The sequence below is a fragment of the Eriocheir sinensis genome, chromosome 29 (assembly GCF_024679095.1).
Source record: "Eriocheir sinensis breed Jianghai 21 chromosome 29, ASM2467909v1, whole genome shotgun sequence".
Lineage (NCBI taxonomy): Eukaryota > Metazoa > Arthropoda > Malacostraca > Decapoda > Varunidae > Eriocheir > Eriocheir sinensis.
The window spans coordinates 4,242,103-4,254,027 of record NC_066537.1 but is presented as its reverse complement, the minus strand read 5'-3'; the positions used below and the strand labels follow the sequence as shown (position 1 = coordinate 4,254,027).

General features: G+C 39.1%; 1 protein-coding gene and 1 long non-coding RNA gene across 13 annotated transcripts in view; one reads left to right on the top strand and one right to left on the bottom strand.

Moving 5' to 3' along the window:
• LOC127004784 (uncharacterized) overlaps positions 1-6,678 on the top strand; it is a 9,284-nt gene extending 2,606 nt beyond the window's left edge. Inside the window, exons 2-3 of the long non-coding RNA XR_007757998.1 lie at positions 3,381-4,119; positions 4,798-6,678. This is a non-coding gene — a long non-coding RNA (uncharacterized LOC127004784). The remainder of the gene's footprint in view (positions 1-3,380; positions 4,120-4,797) is intronic.
• Positions 1-11,925, bottom strand: part of LOC127004782 (probable phosphorylase b kinase regulatory subunit alpha) — a 58,505-nt gene that overhangs the window by 21,068 nt on the left and 25,512 nt on the right. The gene's annotated exons all lie outside the window — the stretch shown is intronic.

Here is an 11,925-nt window from a genome sequence, read left to right as displayed (position 1 = left end):
TTCTTCTTCTTCTTCTTCTTCTTCTTCTTCTTCTTCTTCTTCTTCTTCTTCTTCTTCTTCTATGTTATCTTCTTCTCCTTCATCCTTTCCTTTGTTATCATTCCTGTATTCATGTTTTTGTTGTTCTTTACTCCCCTTCCCATCCTTCCCCTTCTCCTCCTTCCCCTTCACTTATTATAATTCCTCTATTCATGTTCTATTTCTTCCTTAGTTCCTTTGTCCCAACTTTCTTTTTTTTCTCTTTTTTTTTTCCTTTTGTTCCCCCTCCACTCTTAACCGGTTTCCCCTTCCTTCCTCTTCTGGTTATTGTTATTATTATTATTATTATTATTATTATTATTATTATTATTATTATTATTATTATTATTATTACTCTATGTTCTGTGTTTAGCTCCTCCGCCCCTTCTTTTTTTTTTTTTTACTTTCAGGTATATTTAATTGATTTTTGTGTTTGTTTTCATTATTATTATTATCATTATTATTATTTTCATCCTCCACCCCCTTCTTTTTTTTTGTTTTTCTTGTTTTTTTCTTCACTTTCGGATATATTTCATTAATGTTTGTTTTTGTTTTCATTATTATTATTATTATTATTTTCATTGTCTTCTTCTACTGTTTCTTATTTTCCTGTTATTTTCTTTTCCCTTTCCTCCATGTCTCTTATCTTATCTTCTCTCCTTCTTCTTATTCTCCTTTTTTTGTCGTCTTCTATTTCACTCTCCTTCCTTTTTCACGTATCGCTCTCCTTCCTTTTTCACGTATCACTCTCCTTCCTTTTTCACGTATCACTCTCCTTCCTTTTTCACGTATCCTCCCTTCCTTTTCATATCACTCCTTCCTTTTTCACGTATCACTCCCCTTCCTTTTTCACGTATCACTCACCTTCCTTTTTCACGTATCACTACCCTTCCTTTTTCACGTATCCTCCTTCCTTTTCACGTATCCCTTCCTTTTCACCTTTTCACGTATCACTCTCCTTCCTTTTTCACGTATCACTCTCCTTCCTTTTTCACGTATCACTCTCCTTCCTTTTTCACGTATCGCTCTCCTTCCTTTTTCACGTATCACTCTCCTTCCTTTTTCACGTATCACTCTCCTTCCTTTTTCACGTATCACTCCCCTTTCTTTTTCACGTATCACTCCCCTTCCTTTTTCACGTATCACTCTCCTTCCTTTTTCACGTATCACTCTCCTTCCTTTTTCACGCATCGCTCCCCTTCCTTTTTCACGTATCACTCTCCTTCCTTTTTCACGTATCACTCTCCTTCCTTTTTCACGTATCACTCTCCTTCCTTTTTCACGTATCACTCTCCTTCCTTTTTCACGCATCGCTCCCCTTCCTTTTTCACGTATCGCTTCAACTTTATTCATTCATATTTGTCATTCATTCATTCATTCATAAAGTCGTTCTCTTGTGTTCTAGCTTTCCTTCTTTTTCTTTTTTTTCACGAACGACTCATTCTTCTTCTTCTTCTTCTTCTCCACCGTTCTTTCAAGTCATTCTACAACACATTAAGAACCCATTTCAGCCTGTACAGTTTTTTTTTTTCGTTTCTACTTCTGTTATAGTTCTACATCGCCCTCCTTATTCTACAACACTTTCCAAACCCATTTCAGCCTTCACAGTTCTTTTTTTTCTTTTCTTTCTACTTCTGTCATAATTCTACATCATCCTCATCATTCTACAACACTTTCCAAACCCATTTCAGCCTTCACAGTTCTCTTTTTTCTTTCCTTTCTACTTCTGTCATAATTCTTCATCTTCCTCTTCATTCTACAACACTTTCCAAACCCATTTCAGCCTTCACAGTTCTTTTTCTTCTTTCCTTTCTACTTCTGTCATAATTCAACATCCTCCTCCTTATTCTACAACACTTTCCAAACCCATTTCAGCCTTCACAGTTCTTTTTTTTCTTTCATTTCTACTTCTGTCATAATTCTACATCATCCTCCTCATTCTACAACACTTTCCAAACCCATTTCAGCCTTCACAGTTCTTTTTTTTCTTTTCTTTCTACTTCTGTCATAATTCTACATCGTCCTCCTCATTCTTCAACACATTAAGAACCCATTTCAGCCTTCACTGTTCTTTTTTTTCTTTTCTTTCTACTTCTGTCATAATTCTACATCCTCCTCCTCATTCTTCAAGACATTCCGAACCCATTTCAGCCTTCACAGTTCTTTTTTTTCTTTTCTTTCTACTTGTCATAATTCTTCATCTTCCTCCTTATTCTACAACACATTCCGAACCCATTTCAGCCTTCACAGTTCTTTTTCTTCTTTTCTTTCTACTTCTGTCATAATTCTACATCCTCCTCCTCATTCAACACATCAAGAACCCATTTCAGCCTTCACTGTTCTTTTTTTTCTTTTCTTTCTACTTCTGTCATAATTCTACATCCTCCTCCTCATTCTTCAAGACATTCCGAACCCATTTCAGCCTTCACAGTTCTTTTTTTTCTTTTCTTTCTACTTCTGTCATAATTCTTCATCATCCTCATCATTCAACACATTAAGAACCCATTTCAGCCTTCACAGTTCTTTTTTTTCTTTTCTTTCTACTTGTCATAATTCTACATCGTCCTCCTTATTCTACAGCCCTTTCCAAACCCATTTCAGCCTTCACAGTTCTTTTTTTTTCTTTTCTTTCTACTTGTTATAATTCTACATCGTCCTCCTTATTCTACAACCCTTTCCAAACCCATTTCAGCCTTCACAGTTCTTTTTCTTCTTTTCTTTCTACTTCTGTCATAACTTTAACGCATTCCGAACCCATTACAGTCTTCCCCATTCCCTTAATCAACCTCAAACCTTCCCTTCAATTACCCTCTCCCATCTCTTATCGCATCTTCACACCACTCAACCATCAACGTACCTCCTCACCCTCTATCGTCTAATTATCGTACCCCGCAGAAGAATTATCTTACACTTATCACACCGCTGGACACTCGATTCATATTAATTATATATTCTCGTGCGAGCTCGTCTAATTATCGAACTATTATAATTATCGTATCTCTTTTTGCTTAATTATCGTGCGCCCGCCACCTAACCTGTCATTTTGTTACCTCAGATACTTGAGATGTTAATTAGTTTCTCTTTTGGGGGTTATTATATCTCTCTTTATCTATCTATTTATCTCTATCTATCTATCTACGTGTCAAGAGCTAATGTAACGGAGATTTGCACTGATGCCACGCGCTTTATACTTTGCCTTAAGCTATTTATGTCTATTATGTCTCGTTTGGGGTATAAGGATTAATATAAGACTGCTTTTGTTTACTACTACTACTACTACTACTACTATTACTACTACTACTACTACTACTACTACTACTACTACTACCACAACGTAATTCTCTATCTCTCTCTATTTCCAGAACTCTAAGAAGCATTGAATTCTCCTCCACCATTACACAAGCGATCGTCTTTTGTTTCTCAAGAACCTACAAGACCAAGCAAACGATCGTCTTCTGTTTCTCAAGAACCCACAGGAGCAAGCAAGCAAGTGTCTTTTCATCGTCTTTTACCCCTTCAAGATGGACTTCAGAGCTCTATGGCATGACGGGACAGTGTACATGTTTTGCCCCACCATGGTCTGATCACTAACTGGACGCGTGATTGCTGGCTAATATACGGAGTCGACGTGTATTGCCCCACCATGGTCTGATCACTAACTCGACTCGTGATTGCTGGCTAATATACGGAGTCGACGTCTATTGCCCCACCATGGTCTGATCACTAACTGGACGCGTGATTGCTGGCTAATATACGGAGTCGACGTGTATTGCCCCACCATGGTCTGATCACTAACTGGACTCGTGATTGCTGGCTAATATACGGAGTCGACGTGTATTGCCCCACCATGGTCTGATCACTAACTGGACTCGTAATCACTAGCAAATATTCGGGGTTCCTATGGTCGATCTCTGAGTACTGCTGGGACCTCTGAAGTGTGTGTGTCTGTGTGTTTGTGTTGAAGAAGATGGGAAGAGAAGAGGATAGTGTTGATGGTGATGGGGTGTGAGGGGTGCTGTCACAACCATCACCACCACCCTCACCATCACGCATCACCATTTGAAGCTATATATATTACGATGAACTTCACCCAATCTCAAGGTAAGCTGATGATTGTATAAGGAGTGAAATAATGTGTGTGGAAATGATATATACGTGAAAATAATAATGAGTAAAGATGATAATGCATAATAATGATGATATGTAGTGAATAGTGATAAAATAATAAAAATAAATGGTTTAAGTTTGTTGTAATACGAAGAGAAGAAGAGACAAACATTACAAGCTCGACTGAATGATGACAGTAATGATTCAATGATGCAAAAAATAATGACAAATAATGAATAATAATGAAAATAGTGATAGAAATAAATAGTTGAGTTTGATGAAATAGGAAAAGAAAAATATTAACAACTTGATTCCCTCCCTCCCTCACACACACACACACACACACACACACACACACACACACACACACACACGTATTAATAAGCAACATAAACATTCCAGCGGAGAACGAAAAGCGACCAACCTCATAACCTTCCACATAACGAAGGATTAATATTCTAAAACCTCCAACATGCGAGAGAGAGAGAGACCAACTAACACGCAAACATTGAAGAAAATCACAAGCAATTATGTTTTTTTTTTGTTTCCTTCCACAATGTAATAAAAAAAAAAACTGATATCGAAATCCTCCTCCTCCTCCTCTTCCTCTTTCTCCTCCTCCTCCTCTTCCTTCTACTACCACTACTACTACTACTACTACTACTATTCCAGCAACTACCAAGACTACTGCAACCTCTTCTGCCGCTACTAACATCATGAACTTCATCAACAAAGGCATCAAGTCGGGTCGAACTAAACTCTCCCGAATCATCCACGTCAAGCCATGCCACGGGACCGACGAGAAGAACAAGGAGAACATCGATATCTCAACTCGGCATCCCCCATCTCGGTCCCAATCACCTCCATCCCATTCCTCGCTAACAAACAGCACTGAGGACGTGTTTGAGGACTCGCTACCGCCCCCTAAGCCGCCAAGTTCGAGTCTCCAAAGGCGGTCACGCTCTCTGGATCGCCTACCAGCCTCCGGGACTTCGAGTGGCAGAAGAAATTCCTACTTCGATGTCACCCAGCACACGCATAGTCAGTCCTTAGGGTCGCCAGAGCTCGCCCCGGTTTTCACAACGACTTATAACACGATTTTCTCCACCATAACCGCGGGGAATAATAATAATAATAATAGTAAGAGTATGTGTATGAATGGTAGTATTAATAAGAGGAACTTTAATGGTAATAATAGCAATGTGAGTAAGAAGAATTTGAGCATCCTGAGTGATAAGTTTAAGACGGCTGAGTTTGCGTTTCAGAAGTCGCCGGTGAGGAGACGAGCGAACTGGTGAAGAGAGGAGAAGAAAATGAAACTACGCAAAACTGAAATTGAAAAGTAAGATCATACTACGAAATACGAAATGAAATGTGAGATAACGACACAAAAACAAAAAAAGACGGAGTTAAAGGGAAAGTCAAGCAAAATAAATTGAAGGAAAATTGAAATGTAACAAAATGAACAACGAAAAATGAAATGAGAAATGAGATGACTGAATGAAAATGGTGAGGAAAAAGTGAGATAAAAGAACGGGAAGAAAAAGACGTGAAGTTGAAGGGAGAGTCAAGCAAATTAATTGAAGGAAAATTGAAATGTAACAAAATGAACAACGAAAAATTAAATGAAAAATGAGATGACAGAATGAAAATGGTAAGGAAAAAGTGAGATAAAAGAACGAGAAAAAAGACGTGAAGTTGAAGGGAGAGTCAAGCAAAACAAATTGAAGGAAAATTGAAATGTAACAAAATGAACAACGAAAAATTAAATGAAAAATGAGATGACAGAATGAAAATTGTTTTGAAAAAGTGAGATAAGAGAACGGGAAGAAAAAGACGTGAAGTGAAAAAGATAAGGAACCAAAAGAAACTGAACGAAAAAAAAAAATAGATAAAAAAAAAGACGCTAATCATGACCTTTAGATTCTGAACAGACGTGAAAATGTAAAAAAAAAAAAAAACAAAAAAAGGCAGACTTCGAAAAACTCTCCAAATATTTCCAAAGTCTCTTGAACTAGCCTGAACTTAAAAACGAGTGCACATACCAATGAAAATACAAACTAAGAGGCTCGGTGGCTAGCAACAAACAAATAACATTCGATTCTGAACGCGCTGGAAAATATTTAAGCAATTCTCGAGACTTCCCAAAATATAAGACGTACCATGAAAAAATATACAAAATCTCCAGGCCAATAAACGTTTCTAACTCTACAATACCACATTTGAGGCTGTACTAATGAAACTACAAACATGAGGCTCGTTTTCCAAGAGTATAATGTGAACCCGTTGCGATGGCTAACTCACCAATGACTCTGACAATGAACATAACTTGGGGGCGCATACCAGTGAGTGCGTGCGTGTGTGTTAAGGTGCGTGAAGGCATGGTAATGTTACGTGTGTTACTGACGTGTCGAGCGTGTGAAAATATGTCTATGTATGTGATCCATCGAGATATGGTGTGTGTGTGTGTGTGTGTGTATGTGTGTTATGTAAATGTAAAGTATGTTAATAAAGTCTGAATGTTGTATTAGAGTATGAATTATCCTTTCTCTCTCTTTCTCTCTATCTCTCTCTCTCTTCCTCTTCCCCTTCCCTTCCCTTCCCTTCCCTTCCCTTCTCTTCTCTTCTCTTCTCTTCTATCCTCTCCTCTCTCTCTCTCTCTCTCTCTCTCTCTCTTAATATATATCCCTCTCTCCTTCCCTTCTTCCTTTCTTCCATTACTCCTTCCCTACCTCCTTTTATTCTTCCTCCCTTCCCCTATCCATCCTTCTCTTTCCCTTCCTTCCATTACTCCTTCCTTCACTGCCTTTTTCCTTCCCTTCCTCCTTTTATCCTCCCTCATTTTCCTTTTTCATCTACCCTTCCTTCTTTTCCCTTTCCTCCCTTCATTTACCCATCCTCCTTCCCTTCTTCCTCCCTCCCTCCTTTCTATCATCTACCGTCCCCTCTTCCTCCTTCTCCCTCCTTCCCTCCATCCTTCATTCACCCTCCTCCAGGAATGCCAAGACTGGGTACCTGCGTTCCTTTTCTCTACTTCTACCTCCTCCTCCTCCTCCTCCTCCTCTTAGCCGTGACCAAACGCACTAAGCTCACCCACATATACATAAAAAAAGACCCACTAATGACGCCCCTCTCAACTATGACTCAATTGCCTTCCCTAACTTCTTGTCTCTTTCCTCTTCTTCTTCTTCTTCATCTTTTCCTTAACCCATTTTTTTTACCTCAGTTTTAACGTCAATCTTTTCTTTACCTGTTTTTTTTTCCCTTAACTCCTAACTTCTCATGTCCTTCCACCAGCGTTGTCAAATTATCGTACTCATCGCATTTCATTTTCGTAGTTATTCACCGATAACTATAGCCACAAAGAACGAGAAACCTCAATATTCAACAGTTTTGGGACTAACTTTGATTTTCTCACGTTACTTGTGTAGGTACGAGAGTTTGAGGCATAAAAATGATAGATACGATATGTGGTTAATACGATAATTTAGCAACGCTGCCTTCCACACGGCTAATCGTCTCTTTCCCGCCCTCCGTTTCTGTTTTAATTACTTTGACAGACTTTTTTTAATTCCCTTGACATCAGTTCCAGCAATATACGCCAGCCAGACTCCGATCCCCCTACCGGCCTCTTGTAGACTCCTGCGTTCTTATGTTCTTATGTACGAGCTTTCTATTAACACCTTGAAGGGTTAACGGCAAGGAACATGATAGGACGTGAGAAAGGAGCCGAAAATGAAGTCTGGAAATCAACGAAGGCGGAAAATGGTTTAACTTAAGGCGGCAGTTGTTGTGATTTGTGTTGGTAATACTGTAATTGCCGTCTCTTATAAGACCTTCACCTCCATCTCTCTCTCTTTCTCTCTCAACGAACTTAAGTCTTTAATCTCCAGCGGTTGTTGATTTATGCGTTGGTAATACTGTAATTGCCATCTCTTATAAGACCTTCACCTCCATCGCTCCCTCACTCCCTCTCCACAAACTAGTCTTTCATCTCCACTTCTTTAATCTCCAGCGGTTGTTAATATATGCGTTGGTAATACTGTAATTGCCATCTCTTACAAGACCTTCACCTCCATCGCTCCCTCACTCCCTCTCCACAAACCAGAGTCTTTCATCTCCACTTCTTCCATCTCCAGCGGTTGTTGTTATTTGTGTTGGTAATACTGTAATTGCAATCTCTTATAAGACCTTCACCTCCATCGCTCCCTCACTCCCTCTCCATAAACTAAAGTCTTTCATCTCCACTTCTTTAATCTGCACTAACCTCCACCTCCTTAGTCATTCATCTCCACTTCCCCTTCTTTTCATTCCTCCTCCTCCTCCTCTTTCTCCGTATAAGTAATGAAGGAGAGCTTGGAGTAGAGGCAAGAGCTGGTGTGTCCCCAGGTAAGAGAAGTTATGCAACACCTGGCCAGCGTAGGGGAAGGCAATCAATGGTTAATACAGGTAAGGTAGACACTGTAAGGTATGAAGGGACTGTATTTCTGATTTATATGATGTGTGGTCTCTGGTGACTCTCTCTCTCTCTCTCTCTCTCTCTCTCTCTCTCTCTCTCTCTCTCTCTCTTCCTTTTTCTCCGTCTTTTTCCTGTTATCCTTCCATTTTCCTGCGATTTCCCTTTTTCCTGTCCTTCTCTCTCTCTCTCTCTCTCTCTCTCTCTCTCTCTCTCTCTCTCTCTCTCTCTCTCTCTCTCTCTCTCTCTCTCTTCCTTTTTCTCCGTCTTTTTCCTGTTATCCTTCCATTTTCCTGCGACTTCCCTTTTTCCTCTCTCTCTCTCTCTCTCTCTCTCTCTCTCTCTCTCTCTCTCTCTCTCTCTCTCTCTCTCTCTCTCTCTCTCTCTCTCTCTCTCTCTCTCTCTCTCTCTCTCTCTCTCTCTTCCTTTTTTTCCGTCTTTTTCCTGTTTTCCTTCCATTTTCCTGCGATTTCCCATTTTCCTCTCTCTCTCTCTCTCTCTCTCTCTCTCTCTCTCTCTCTCTCTCTCTCTCTCTCTCTCTCTCTCTCTCTCTCTCTCTCTCTCTCTCTCTCTCTCTCTCTCTCTCTCCAGGAAAAAAATATTGTTAATGAGTTTTATCTTATCAGCCGCATTTATTTCAGCCCTCCTCCTCCTCCTCTTCTTCTTCTTCTTCCTCCCCCTCCTCCCAGCGGCCTTGACCTTGTGGCTTGTGTGTCTGTATTTGCTCTGAGATTAACGCAGCGTGCCCTGTCTGTCTGTCTGTAATCTTGAGATCCTAGATTTGTTTGTCCGGGTTTGTTTCGAATTAATTTCTTTCCTTCATTATTTTTTTCCTTCGTTTCTGTCTGTCTGTCTATCTGCCTGTCTGTCTGTCTGTCTGCCTGTCTGTCTATCTGCCTGCCTGTCTGTCTATCTGTCTGTCTGTCTGTCTGTCTGTCTGTCTGTCTGTCTGTCTGTCTGTCTGTCTGTCTGTCTGTCTGTCTGCCTGCCTGTCTGTCTGTCTGCCTGTCTGTCTGTTTGTTTGTTTGTCTGTCTATCTATCTGTCTGTCTGTCTATCTGCCTGTCTGCCTGCCTGTCTGTCTGCCTGTCTGTCTGTCTGTCTGTTCGTCTGTCTGTCTGTCTGTCTGTCTGTCTATCTGCCTGCCTGTCTGTCTGCCTGCCTGTCTGCCTGCCTGTCTGCCTGCCTGTCTGTCTATCTGCCTGCCTGTCTGTCTATCTGTCTGTCTGTCTATCTGTCTGTCTGTCTGTCTGCCTGCCTGTCTGTCTGTCTGTCTATCTGCCTGCCTGTCTGTCTATCTGTCTGTCTGTCTATCTGTCTGTCTGTCTGTCTGTCTGTCTGTCTGTCTGCCTGCCTGCCTGCCTGTCTGTCTGTCTGCCTGCCTGTCTGCCTGCCTGTCTGTCTGCCTGTCTGTTCGTCTGTCTGTCTGTCTGTCTATCTGTCTGCCTGTCTGTCTGCCTGCCTGTCTGCCTGCCTGTCTGCCTGCCTGTCTGTCTGTCTGTCTGTTCGTCTGTCTGTCTGTTCGTCTGTCTGTCAGTCTGTCTGTCTGTAATCTTGAGGTCCCAGATTTGTTTGTTCGAGTTTGTTTGATATTATTTTTTTTCCTTCGGTTCTGTCTGTCTGTAATCTCGAGGTCTAAGAATTGCTGTTGTTTTTTTTAGTTTTTCTTTGCATATTTTTTTTTCCCTCGTTATTTATTTTTTTCCTACTGGTATTTTCTTCCTTGCGTTTTCCTTCCCTTTTTTTTGGGGGGGAGAGGGGGGAAGGGGGGGGAGGGGGTTATGTGAGTGTGGCACGCTGGACCTTGACTCACGTATACCCCCCAAAAATATATATACAAGGTCTCTTTCCTATTATTTTGACTATTTTTTTTTCTTTCTTTACTATTCTTATTTATGTTTATTGTCTTTACTTTTATTGATCATTTTTATTTTTATGTACAATCTTTATTTTTATCTACAATTTTCTTTTTTTTTTCGTTGCTTTTCTCCTTTCATTCTTTTCCTATTATTTTTACTATTTTTTCTTTCTTTGCTATTTTTATTTTACTTTATTTTTATCAGTCATTTTTATTTTTATGTACAATCTTTATTTTTATCTACAATTTTCTTTTTTTTTCGTTGCTTTTCTCCTTTCATTCTTTTCCTAATATTTTTACTATTTTTTCTTTCTTTGCTATTTTTATTTTACTTTATTTTTATCAATCATTTTTATTTTTATTTACAATCTTTATTTTTATCTACAATTTATTTATTTTTTCGTTGCTTTTCTCCTTTCATTGTTTTCCTATTATTTTTACTATTTTTTTCTTTCTTTGCTATTTTTATTTTACTTTATTTTTATCAATCATTTTTATTTTTATTTACAATCTTTATTTTTATCTACAATTTAATTTTTTTCGTTGCGTTTCTCCTTTCATTCTTTTCCTATTATTTTTACTATTATTTTCTTTCTTTGCTATTTTTATTTATGTTTACTGTGTTTACTTTTCTTTATCATTTTTATTTTTATTCACAATCTTTATTTTCATCGACAATTTTCTTTTTTTTTTTCATTTACGTTATTTTTTTCCTCCTTTTCATTCTTTTCCTATTATTGTTTTCCCCTTTTTTTCCTTTCAATGTTGTCTTTTATTTCCTTTTGTTTTCCTTACGATGCTAACTAAGTAATAATTGTTTTCAGATCGCCATGAACAAAAACAAAAGAAAAATGAGAGAAAAAAACAAGGAAAATAAAAATGAAAAAGAAGAAAATGAGAGAAGAAATGAAGGAGGAGGAGGAGCAGGAGGAGGAGAGGAAGAGAAATGGGGTAATAAAGGAGGAGGAGGAGGAAAAGGACCTAAAAAGAAAAAAAAGAGAAAATGAAGAAAAATAGAATCGAGGAAAGAAAAAATAAGGAGGAGGAGGAGGAGGAGAAGAAAGAAGATAATAAAAGAAGAGAAGGAGGAGCTAAAAAGAAAAAAAGATGAAAAAGAAAAAAATGAAACGTCGAATTATGAGAAAAAAGGAAAGAGGAGATGAAGAGGAGGAGGAGGAGGAGGAGGAGGAGGAGGGGTTTGTAAGGGCGCCCTGTGGAGTATTATGTTGAAGGGGTGAAGAAAATAGATGAGGTTATTAAGTGGGAGGAGGAGGAGGAGGAGGAGGAGGAGGAAGGAAGGGAAGAATGATTGGTTATTTCTAGGCGTCGTATATATTATTATGGTCAAGAAGAAGAAGAAGAAGAAGAAGAAGAAGGAGAGGAGGAGGAAGGAAGCAATCTCAAGTTCCTCTTCTGTCATCATCAATTGTACCTTTTCTTCCTCCTCCTCCTCCTCCTCCTCCTCCTCCTCTTCTATGTGCATGAGG